The 12,572-nt window shown below is 43.6% G+C and overlaps 1 long non-coding RNA gene across 1 annotated transcript; it reads right to left on the reverse strand.

The window, feature by feature from the left end:
- Positions 1-1,408: 1,408 nt before the first annotated feature.
- LOC308483083 lies at positions 1,409-11,464 on the reverse strand. Its single transcript, XR_013989583.1, has 3 exons — positions 11,428-11,464; positions 2,512-2,638; positions 1,409-1,678 (listed from the first exon to the last, which is right to left on the reverse strand). It is a non-coding gene; the product is annotated as an uncharacterized lncRNA (long non-coding RNA).
- Between the last annotated feature and the right edge of the window lie 1,108 nt (positions 11,465-12,572).

Raw genomic sequence — 12,572 nt, forward strand, 5'->3', positions numbered from 1 at the left:
CTGGAGGGTTGTGCAATTTGCCTTGAGCTGTTGCTCCCCACTGGTGGCTGTAACTGGACTGCTAGCATTGACTGTGCAACACAGCTCAGCCGATTGCTCAAATGAAACCCTCCTTAGCGAGAGCCAATTAATCAGCTGTGGAAGAACAACCTGGTGGAATCCTGCCAGTACATTGTCATGAATACCCAGCCTTAATAACACTGAGCAGCAAACACAGATTATATCAGCTTTAATTACATAGTCCACCTAGAACAAGCCGCTAAACCACAAATAGAAACAGGGTAGAGCTGACAATCAATATTGTTGGCAGCATTAACAGAACAGGAATTTCTCATAAAGATTCCTTTACAGCAGGGTCTGGTGCTTGAAGATCTCAGGAGAGATGAGTCATAACTTACACGCACTTGTTTTCTGAGCTAATGTGCTGTGGTCCCGTCTCACAGATGTGAGAAATCTGTGGATACTTGCACAGGACTGTTTCAGGTGTCAGGGCCGCACTTCTGAATCCTCCTCCCCCTTCGCTTTGCTTCCAGACCAGCTTTCTTTCCCCTGACATGTTAAGTCTCTAGGTATAGGACCAACTTTTAGTTATTCCAGTGGGGGAAATCCTACGGGGGTCCCCACCTACAGTCTGGGCAGGTTCAGCACAGACATTGCTTGGCCCCTTCAGTGAGAACAAGGCTTGAGGAAAGGGGCAGAGCAGCCCAGGGGTCATGTGCTCTATTTCAGCACTGTCTCTACAGCTTCCCAGGCACTTCAAGGATCTGTGCATTTCAGTTTTCCCAGTTTCTCATTTTTCAAAAATTTAATCGTTCTCCACATTTCTGGATCAATTTGGAGGGGTTTTCTCCCTCATGAAATTTCAACGGCATTTTCATGTGAATTACTCCTAATCAACACATTTCTGTATGCAGTGTTGACTAACGTACAGGTTTGGGGTTTTTTGCAAGCTGTGTCCTCTGATACAATGCATTTCTCTGTGTTATTTTTTACAAATATCTTCATTTTTTATGCACACTTTCCTCTAAGATGTGAATTTTTGCAAATATAGTTTGGGGAACTGCAGTGGAAAATTCAGATAAGTGTGCATTTTGAAGGAGGTGTTTCAGTCAGCATACAGTGGTACCTCGGATTAAGTACTTAATTTGTTCCGGAGGTCCATTCTTAACCTGAAACTGTTCTTAACCTGAAGCACCACTCTAGCTAATGGGGCCTCCTGCTGCTGCTGCGCCGCCAGAGCCTGATTTCTGTTCTTATCCTGAAGCAAAGTTCTTAACCTGAAGCACTATTTCTGGGTTAGCGGAGTCTGTAACCTGAAGCATATGTAACTCGAAGCGTATGTAACCCGAGGCACCACTGTATTGTTTCAGAAAAAGCAAAATTGATGGCTTTGGCTGTAAATACCTAGAGAATCAAACATCTCCCCCATCCCTGATCACCTCCATTTGTAACTGACCACTCAGAAGGAATGAAAGCTGGCTGCAAAGGAGTTAGCAGACTCTTCTTTGGGTGCCTCCTCTCCCCATTTTGCTTAGTTTCTTTTATTCAGCCTTGGCTAAGCTGGCGCCCTCCAGTCCCCAGCATGACGGTATGGTGCTGGGGCTGATGGGAATTGTAGTCCAAAACATCTGGAGCGTACCAGGTTGGCGAAGGTGGCTTTTGTTCTTTCCCTCGTGTTCTGTTGAGACAAATTAATGAGACAAATTATTACAATTGTTTGCACGTGATTTGCACGTGATTTGTATGTGATGTGCATGTGAATTGCCATGGGGTTTGGCTTCCGACCAAAGCCAGAGGCAGGATTTAGTGAGAGCAGGGCTGGCAAGTTCCAGCATGCAGGGCGATCCTCTTTCTTCATTCCTGCCCTTGCATGGTGCTAGAGCCCTTGCCTTTGGCAGATGGACGCACCTGAGTGCTTCAACTGATCAGCACTATGCCCAGAGCAGGCTCCTATTGAACACTGATCTCTCTCTCTCTCTCTCTTTTAATGCTTTATTAATTTTAAAAACATAACAAAACAAATACAAAACAAAACAAAGCAATATGCATCAATCAGCAAAAGGCAATCCAGTAATTAACACTCCCTACACCATACATACACACTGAAAAAGAAAATATTAACTTCATCTATTGCTAATTCTAACACAACATTGAACACTGATCTCGAAGGGCAAGACAGTAGCTCTGAAGGAAGGAGATGGACCACGTGCCCTTCTTTTTTATAATCTTCTTTTTCATTTTCAACTTTTACAATAATTTTAGCCAATCCCCCCCCCCCAAGTCTTTACAAATCCAATTTACATTCCCCTCGACTTCCCTCCCCTCCTTTCTGTGGTTATTTATTTCATATATTTTTATTACTGCATATCCAATTCAAATATATTTATGATTTTTCCCTTTCCCAACCTTAATTATCTCTTACTGCATGTGTTTATATCAATCCTGCTAATGTTTTAATTTGTTTACAATATGTCCTCAAATATTCAATGAATTTTCAATAAAAAGTCTCACTTCTTGATTTCTTATTCTTCTGGTGAGTTTTGCCACTTCAGCACATTCCATTAATTATAATTTCCAGTCTTCCTTAGTTGGAACTGTTTCTTCCTTCCATCCTTGGGCATAAATCATTCAAGTAGCCCTGGTAGCATACATAAACAATTATTATTTTTTGTGGTCAGTAGGTACTTCCCCACCAATTATACATAAAAGAAAAGCTTCTGGTTTTTCACAAAAGTAATTTTTTTCCAACTCATTATAAATAATTTCCCAGAAAGCTTTTGCTGTCTTACATGACCACTATATATGGAGAAAAGTACCTTCTTTTTCTTTATATTTCCAGCAGCTATCTGATTCCGACTCATATATTCTTGCAAGTTTACTAGGAGCCAGATACATCATTTAAAAATCTTTTTCATTTAACACATAACATGCTGTAAATTTCAAATCTACATTCCACAATCTGTCCCATGCTGCCATTTCAATGTTATATCCTATATCCATGGCCCAGGGCCCAAGTGCCCTTCTTGACAGAGAACAGTCCTCCATCTCAAAGGCAGTGAGAGAACAGCCCTCTGACTGAAGGGCTGTTAGGCCCAAGATCCATTTGAAAGATAAAGAGCCATCACAAGGGAGAAATGCAGGGACCTTGACTCATCCTTCAGTGTCACCTGCACAATGCGCTGAGCAGGCAGCACACAAGCAGAAGGGCCCATAAACAAGTTTAGACCCTGCACACAAGTCACTTGGTTATTTAAGCAGAGACTGGACAGTCATCTGTCATGGATGCTTCAGCTGAGATTCCTGCATTGCAGGGGGTTGGACTAGATGACCCTTGGTATCCCTTCCAACTCTACGATTCTATGATTGCAGTCCTCCCAATTATGGGGAAATGTATTGTATTTATGTTTTTTAATATATGATACTTATTCGATGATCACAGCAGATGGTGACAGCAGTCACAAAATTAAAAGACACCTGCTTCTTGGGATAAAAGCAATGACAAACCTAGACAGCATCTTAAAAAGCAGAGACATCACCTTGCCAACAAAGGCCCGTATAGTTAAAGCTATGGTTTTCCCAGTAGTGATGTATGGAAGTGAGAGCTGGAATTGATGCTTTTGAATTATGGTGCTGGAGGAGACTCTTGAGAGTCCCATGGACTGCAAGAAGATCAAACCTATCCATTCTGAAGGAAATCAGCCCTGAGTGCTCACTGGAAGGACAGATCGTGAAGCTGAGGCTCCAATACTTTGGCCACCTCATGAGAAGAGAAGACTCCCTGGAAAAGACCCTGATGTTGGGAAAGATGGAGGGCACAAGGAGAATGGGACAGCAGAGGACTAGATGGTTGGACAGTGTTCTCGAAGCTACCAGCATGAGTTTGACCAAACTGTGGGAGGCAGTGGAAGACAGGAGAGCCTGGCGTGCTCTGGTCCATGGGGTCACGAAGAGTCGGACATGACTAAACGACTAAACAACAACTCATTTGTTAATTGGCATCTACAGTATATCCAAATTTTATGCAAACTGGTATTCTCTTTTGACAATTTTTTTTTGGGGGGTGGAGAGAATTTGCTGTGTAATTGGCCACCATAGTAAAGGTAAAGGGACCCCTGACCATTACGTCCAGTCGTGGCTGACTCTGGGGTTGCGGCGCTCATCTCGCTTTACTGGCTGAGGGAGCCGGTGTACAGCTTCTGGGTCATGTGGCCAGCATGACGAAGCCGCTTCTGGCGAACCAGAGCAGCGCACGGAAACACTGTTTCCACCCTAGAGGCAAGTTAATAATGGTCTAAGGCTTCTCCACCTAATGTCCTTTCAAGGGACTCTAGTGTGAATCCAGATCTGACTTTCTGTCCATTTTATCATTCAAAGTGAGTTTATAAGCGGAGGAACCAGCAAGGGTTGGCTATCCTGAAGGTATCTCAGGACACGGCTGATATTTAGGCAACTGGGAGCTGTTTTCATTAGGGCTGATTCCAGATTAGAAGAATCCTAATCATCTGCCTTCTCCACCCTAGACCACATTGCTGGAAGCCCTGTTGTGCCTTGCCTGAGATTGATATCATCTATCAATTACTCGGCATGTCTTAGAACACAGCCTCCGAAACAGAGCTCAGCAGCCACTCCTTTTCTTGTTAAATTACCATGTAAATCCAAATTCTTAGCAACATCTTCTTGTATGCAGATCGAGTGTTGCAAACGTTCTCCTTGATACCAGAGCAAGAAGTCTTCAGAAGTGGGGCCCTGCTGGAATCCGCAATGGTACTGGGGCCAAGGGGCATTGCTGAAGAGCTAGGAAGAAGCTCAAAGGCCTGGCAGGGTGTGTGTATGTCTTGAAGGGATCCGATACACACAACACATGGTTCTTGCAAGTAACCCTGCCAGTTGCTTTTCTGTGTGTGAGGCTTCTGCGATCTCATGGAAGGTTTCCTGACCCCAACACCAACAAAAAGAACTGTCAGAGCCCTGTAATTCATTATGTGCAGGGGTGGGTAACCTAGAATTTTAAAAAATCATAGACTCATAGAACTGTAGAGTTGGAAGGGATCCTGAGGGTCATCTAGTCCAACTCCCTGCAATGCAGGAATCACAGCTAAAAAACAGGTGGCCATTAAACCACTATTAAAAAACCTCCAAGGAAGGACAGCCCCCCATCTATTGAGATAATTCAGTCTACTGAGAGCCAGTGTGGTGTCGTGGTTAAGAGTGGTAGACTCATAATCTGGTGAACTGGGTTCGCGTCTCCACTCCTGCTGGGTGACCCTGGGCTAGTCACACTTCTTTGAAGTCTCTCAGCCTCATTCACCTCTCAGAGGTTTGTTGTGGGGGAGGAAGGGAAAGGAGATTGTTAGCCGCTTCGAGACTCCTTCAGGTAGTGATAAAGCGGGATATCAAATCCAAACACCTCCTCCTCCTCCTCCTCTTCTTCTGTTGAACAACTCTTTCCAACAGAAAGTTATTCCTAATGTATGGTCAGACTGTCCTTTCTTGTCATTGGCTTGGGTTCTATCCTCCAGAGCAGCAGAAAACAAGCGGCCTTCATCTTCCATGTCACAGGCGTTTAGATGTTTGAAGATGAGTTTCATATCACCTCTCAGTTTCTGCTTCTACAGGCTAAACATACACAAATCCCTCAGCCATTTCTCATAAGGCTTGGTTTCCAGACCCTTTATCATCTTGGTCGCCCTCCTTTGTACGTGTTCCAGCTTGTCAATATCCTTCTTCAACTGTGGTGCCCAGAACTGGACACAGGACTCCAGGTGGGGTCTGACCAAGGCAAAAGAGAGCAGGACTATTACTTCCATTGATCTGGACACTTTACCTGAGCTCCGTTCCTCCATGGGCTATATGCTGGCAGTGAGTGGTCCTCTGTTGCTGATGGAGGCAATCATTTCTTTTTTGAATTAACCAACCTGGAATAAAGACTGCTCTGCTTCCATTTCCAGCATAAAGGTAAAGGGGCCCCTGACAATTAGGTCGCGGATGACTCTGAGGTTGCGGTGCTCATCTTGCTTTATTGGCCGAGGGAGCTGGTTTACAGCTTCTGGGTCATGTGGCCAGCATGACTAAGCCACTTCTGGCGAACCAGAGCAGGGCACGGAAACACTGTTTACCTTCCTGCTGGAGCGGTACCTATTTATCTACTTGCACTTGACGTGCTTTCGAACTGCTAGGTTGGCAGGAGCAGGGACCGAGCAACGGGAGCTCACTCCGTCGTGGGGATTCAAACTGCTGACCTTCTGATCGGCAAGCTCTAGGCTCTGTGGTTTAGACCACAGCGCCACCCGCATCCAGCATAGCTACCACGTATTAGAATTCTCATATACACCTCTTTACTTTGTAAGCCAGCCCTACGCAGGGTTTGATGGGAATGTTCTCAACTACGTACATAGTAATGTTTTTAGGACAGAAGACCAACACAGCTCCTGTTTTGGAAAACAAACAAAATCAATTATGTTCTGACTTCTCTGCGCTATGCACATACAGAAGACAGAAACCCTGCAATTTGTTCTCAGACAGCTGGCAGGGTGCGGTTGGGAGGGGGGACTTACTTGCCCCCAGGAAAAGAAGTAAAAAACAAACAGACTTCAATTTATTTTAAATATTGCCCCTTCCAAATGTTTTTAAGCTACATCAAAAGAGGAAGAAACATATTTAAAAGAAAGGAAAAATAAGGAGGAAACGAACTGGAAGGAAAGAACTCAGATGGGATGGAGGAACAGGGGAAACTTCAGGGCCCCAATAAGAGGTGGTCAGGGCTACATGAGGGCTTCAGCCTGTGCATCGTGCAGCAACTGCAAGGGCCACATTCTCCTCAGAGCATTCTTCCGGGGGGCCACCTGCCTGGGGTGGTGAGCAAAGTCAGAGGCAACAGTGGACAGAGCAATGGCTGTCAATGTTACCTTCCCACAGTGGAATGGCTTCTACACCCTCTCTGTCCTCTATCCATGCAAGCAAGAGGCATGATCAGAGTTCAATTATGCATTTCATGCAGGTGGAAATGCTCAGATGTGGAGCAGGACCAGTGAGGGTGAACTAGCAGTGGTATAGGTAAGGCTGCAGGAGTAGGGTACCAAAGATGCTACAGCCTTTTCTGCTCCCTTGACCTGGGGAGAATGCAGATAATTTTGTCAAAGAGCACAAGCCCCTCTGCCAGAACCCGTGTCCTCAAGTTTCACTGGGCCAAAGAAACGTACACTTTAAAGCAGCTGGTGTCTGGATAATCATCTGTGTTCGCAGGAAAGTGAAGGTGCCACTGCTTAGTAGTAGACCACATGCTTTATGTGCAAAAAATGTCACAGGCTCAGTCTCTGGTGTCTCCAGGTAAGCAGTGGTGGCAGGGGGGCATCCAGGACCACCTACAGGAAGAAGATTATTTATTAGGAAGTGAACTGTGCCTAGGGATGTGCCTATCTGTCCATTATTATTTTCCCAATCTTAAGTTCAGTTCTCCACACCAGTTTGTGAATTTTCCCTTCAAAGGTCCTCGTGGAAACCTACCAGCATTGAAATGCAAATTTCTCAACATGCACACATGTTTGTAGGCAGTCTTGCCTGATATACACATTTCTTCAAAGCTGTTGCCCCTATAATAACACATTTTGGTGCTATTTCCACTGATCTGTGCATTTTTATGTACACTGTACCCTAGGACATGCATTTCTGGGAACATTACTTGCCTGGAGAGCTGCATTGCAAAATTCAGAGAAGTGCTGCTTTCCAGGGATGGTTGTGGTTTGGTTTGTGTGTTGCTTTGGAAACTGCAAATTAGGTAAGTTTGCTCTTAAATGTGACCTGGGTTGCGTTTCTCCTCCTTCCCAAACTGTGCCGTAATTGTACACATGAGGTTTAGCAATGCATTGGCCAAGCAGATGTTTGTCTCTTGTGTTACAGGTGCCCTTGAGAACAGCACAATCTTCCTCAGACCCTGGAAAGCTGCTGACAGATTGCCAAATAAGACTCTATGCTTGACTTGATGGACCAGGCTTTTTGACTCTGCATGATAGCTTCACCCAAAACATCACAAAGGAACCTGGGTGTCAACATGTTTTCAGCCAGCTTTGGAGGCAATAGCTTCATAAAACCACCTGTAGAAACTTTTTATGATGTGGCCCAATCTTCTGAGCAAACATACTCCATTTCCACTAGCGCTGCTCTCCAGATACTTATCTGAAGCCTGAGAAAAAGGCCTCAGAGGCTTCTCTGGGTGCTCAAAGCTGCTTCTGCTTCTCCTCCTCCTCATTAACCAGATGATTCACTGCTCTGAATTCAAACCTGAGCTGTGTACTCAAGTAAAAGCTATGGGACATCATAAAATCCACACCCTTAAAAATAAAATTATCCATTTGAGATTACCATTCCAGGATGGCTTTACTAACCACTAAAATTACTAACCACTAAAAATGCGTCACAGTGTTGCATTAGGATTTTATAAAGCTGAGTGCACAATAGGCACTATGTGTGTGAGTGTGGTGCAATGGACACAAGAGATGTGGGTTCAAATGCTCACCCAGCCATAAAACTCACCCAGTGAGCTTGGGCCAACTTCTCTCTCCCTAACTCCCTAACTTAGCTCACAGGGTCACTGAGAGTATAAGGCTACACCAGGTTAGGGATTGGCAGATCTGTCCATTTTGTGCTTCTCTGAGTGTCTAACTTTCCCACTCTTAGGTTCAGCTGTCCTCATTTCCACAAGAGTTTGCCATTTTTTTCTTTAAAAGTCCTCAGGATTATGATTCATCGGGATTTTAACGTAGATTGCTCTTAAAAACGTATGTTTGTAGGCACTGGCGGAGGAAGAGGAGTGGGGGGGAGTGCACCACCCCTGGCAGAACGATACCCGGGGTGCCAACGTGGCTGCCCCCCGCCTACGCTGGGCGCCCTGCCCCCAGGCGGTGCACCCCACCCCCGGGACACAGGCCAGTCCCGCCCCCGTCTGCTCTCCATCCCCCGGTGCTGGAGCATGAAGCTCCGCCACTGTTCGTAGGGCATTTTGCTTAACAGGAGCATTTATTCGCAAGGCAAATAACGCATTTTTGTATGTTATTTTCAATATATGCATTTTATGGACACTTTACTCCAGTATGTCCATTTTTGTACACATTGCTAAGCTGGAGAATAGCACTGAAAAATTGGGTGACGTGTGAATTTCGAGACAGCGGCGTATTTTGTTTCATGTATTGTTTCAGAAAGTGCAGATTAGATAGATTCATCTTTAAATGCAAACTGAATCATTTCCCCTTCCCACAGAATTTCTGTACCACTTAATTGTAAATAAATAAGCTGTGTGTGTGTGTGTGTGTGTGTGTGTGTGTGTGTGTATTCCAAAGAATTTCTCTCCCATCGCAACAACATGCTGAACTTCTTAGAGGGAAGGTGATGGTACAAGTGGAAAACCCAAACTTATAGAGCATTAAAGGTCGCCCTGACCCCGCCCGGGAACACCATGGTGCCTTATAAGGAATATTATTATGGAAAAGGGATGCAGGTAGTGGGTCTATTTCCACTCCATGTCAGTCTTTCATGTGCTAATTCATTAATCTGCCCCATCCCAATTCCACATCAATCTGCATTTATTGTTTTAACATATGTTTATTGATTTTTGAACATACAGCTGTAAAAAGTAAATAAGATATACAGATCAATAAAAAGACAGTAAGAAACCATAACTCTGTGACTGAGTGAAGCACAGAGGTTTTTTGTAACGTATTTAATATTAAGAAATAAATATGGAGTGATGGGTCAGAGTGAAATCAGATCAGGAGCCATCAACAAGAAAATTAATTGGCTGAGATAGTTTGAAACAGGCAAGAGGAGAATCCATCAAGGGGAAGTCATGTACCCACTCTATAGTGATGTAAGAGTCATTGGACTCTTGCATAATACACTATTTTTGGTTAGAAAAGACATGAATGGGAACCACGCTTTGTCAAAACAATCTTGTTTAGCCAAGCCTCAGACAACGCTGTGGTAGTGAGGCAAATGTTCCAGTAATGTGATTTCCGATACCTTCTGTAACTATACACTATGCCTTAAAACAAACAATTGAGCACAACATTTTCATAGATTTGTTGAGAACTTCCTTTTTATGTTGTGAACCACCTGAGATCTACAGATGAAGGGTGGTATACAAATGTAGTAGTAGTAATAGTAGTAGTAGTAATAATAGTAATAATAATAAAAATAAAATAAAATAAAATAACCATAGAATCTTAGAGTTGGGACACCAATGGTCATTAAGTCATTTAGTCCAACCCCCTGCATGTGGGAATCTCAACTAAAGCATTCATGTCAGATAGCCATCCAATCTCTGCTTAAAAACCTCCAGTGAAGGAGATAAGCACTTTTTAATGTGTTTCAATCTAAAACAACACTTCCAGGGGATTTTAAATGCACCAAATAAGTTAATAATAAGCTGCATTGCAAAATTCAGATAAATGCAAATTTTGAAAGAGTGGCTGTATTGCAGTTCTCATTTTGCTTAATAAACTTTGAATTTGATAGCTTTGCCGTTAAATGCAAACTGTGTTGAATTTATCCCCTAACTTCACCCACCACCCCCAGTCTGTGGACCCCGCAGCAGATTATCCATATGGGTTTGTGGTAGAAAAAGGGTTCTGCTACCCTGCTTTGAAGTAAAATCTCATGACAAAGGCCTGAAATGTCTTTTTTTTAAAAAACACACACACACAAAAACCACCCATAATTGTACAGGCTGTCAAAGTAGCACTTTGAAACAGAACCAGTTCTGTATTTGGTCCTGAGCACTGACAGGATCGGTCCTCTGAGTCAAAATCTTTGGCTTCAGCAAGAGAGGAGGTGTTTGCAGCAGGGCTGTGCAATAATTATTCAATAATTTTAAATAATGGGGCAATTATGATGACAAAACCGTTTGTGCACTTCACACACCCTCTTTTGTTGACTTTTCAGACTGTCTGCACCAGACAATAAAGGTTGTGCTTTAAATGCTGCCCCTCCTCCTCTCTCTTTTTGCCTCTTCTGAGCAGTCAATAGATAGAGGTCAAAATGTTATCTGAATCTGGGAGGAACATGGATGTACTTTTTGCCTGGCAAAAAACAAAATGGTAGGAAGGAATCTTGCTTACTCAAAACCTCAGGCCTGAGGTAAAATACAATATGGCACCCCTCTCATTTCATGCTGATTGGGCAAATCAGGATGCTGGAGACAGGGATCATGCTGAGACCCTGCTGTAAAAATAGTAATGGGTCTTTGATCCTCCACCACAACCCTGGATTGCTACACCGTTGTCAGTGACCCTCTAATATGCCCTACTCCTCCCCTCACCCACCAAAAACTCAAATTCTCCATGTTGTGTCCAAATTCAGAGCTTGCAAGATGGGGAAGCAACAAGAAGAAATATTCAGCCCACAAAAATGGTAAGTGTTATGTTGTGAAGTTCTCACCCTGGGCCAGCAGGGGGATACTGTAGATAGTTTTCACTCAATAATAATAATAATAATAATTTATTATTTGTACCCCGCCCATCTGGCTGGGTTTCCCCAGCCACTCTGTGCGGCTTCCATAGAAACCAAAAATACACTAAAATATCACAGATTAAAAACTTCCCTGAACAGGGCTGCCTTAAGATGTCTTCTGAATGTCAGGTAGTTATTTATCGCTTTGACATCTGATGGGAGGGCGTTCCACAGGGTGGGCGCCACTACCGAGAAGGCCCTCTGCCTGGTTCCCTGTAGCTTTGCTTCTCGCAATGAGGGAACCACCAGAAGGCCCTCGGCGCTGGACCTCAGCGTCCGGGCAGAACGATGGGGGTGGAGACGCTCCTTCAGGTATACTGGGTCGAAGCCATTTAGGGCTTTAAAGGTCAACACCAGCACTTTGAATTGTGCTCAGAAACGTACTGGGAGTCAATGTAGGTCTTTCTGAGGCATCAGATCAAGGCCTGCATTTTAAAATGAGCTTAAAAGATATATTTGCAGATGCTTGTGTGTTTCATGCCAGGCATAAAGCAGCTGGCTGGGTGCTTTGGCAGATGTTTATCTTCCTAAACAGGGCCCCTCTGATTTATAGGAGTACCTCAAAGTTGTAAAAGGAAATTACAGGCTGGGAGCAGAGGTCATATTGACCATACAAATTACAGAATACAATCAAGCTGCAAAAACACTAATTAAGAGTTGGTAAATAGTGAAATTTATTGTTTAACAGAAAATACCATGTGCCTCCCATCAGACTCGAGCCACATGTTCCTAAGGTTAAAGGGCAAGAGCTAATAGAAACAGCAGCTGGCTTGAAAGGGTGTGTGTAAATTTAAGGGGTTGCTTTTGGAAACTGTTTTTACTAAGTTCCTTTTTACTTTGAAAAGGCCTTTTCTTCTAAAAATCTATATATGTTATGTATGAAATATATTGGCTTAAATGTAATTATGCAAAGGATTTAGAAAGTAAGAAATGTTAGATTCTTATGTTAGATTCTTATTTCATTGATGGTGTGTGAGAAGGTGAACCCAAGATCTCTGTTTAAGACAAAAATTAAAACCATGAGCCATCTGTTTTAGCCATCTGTTTTGGAGTGAAGAGGTAATAGGGCAATA

This window comes from Podarcis pityusensis, assembly GCF_964106645.2.
Source record: "Podarcis pityusensis genome assembly, chromosome: 8".
NCBI lineage: Eukaryota > Metazoa > Chordata > Lepidosauria > Squamata > Lacertidae > Podarcis > Podarcis pityusensis.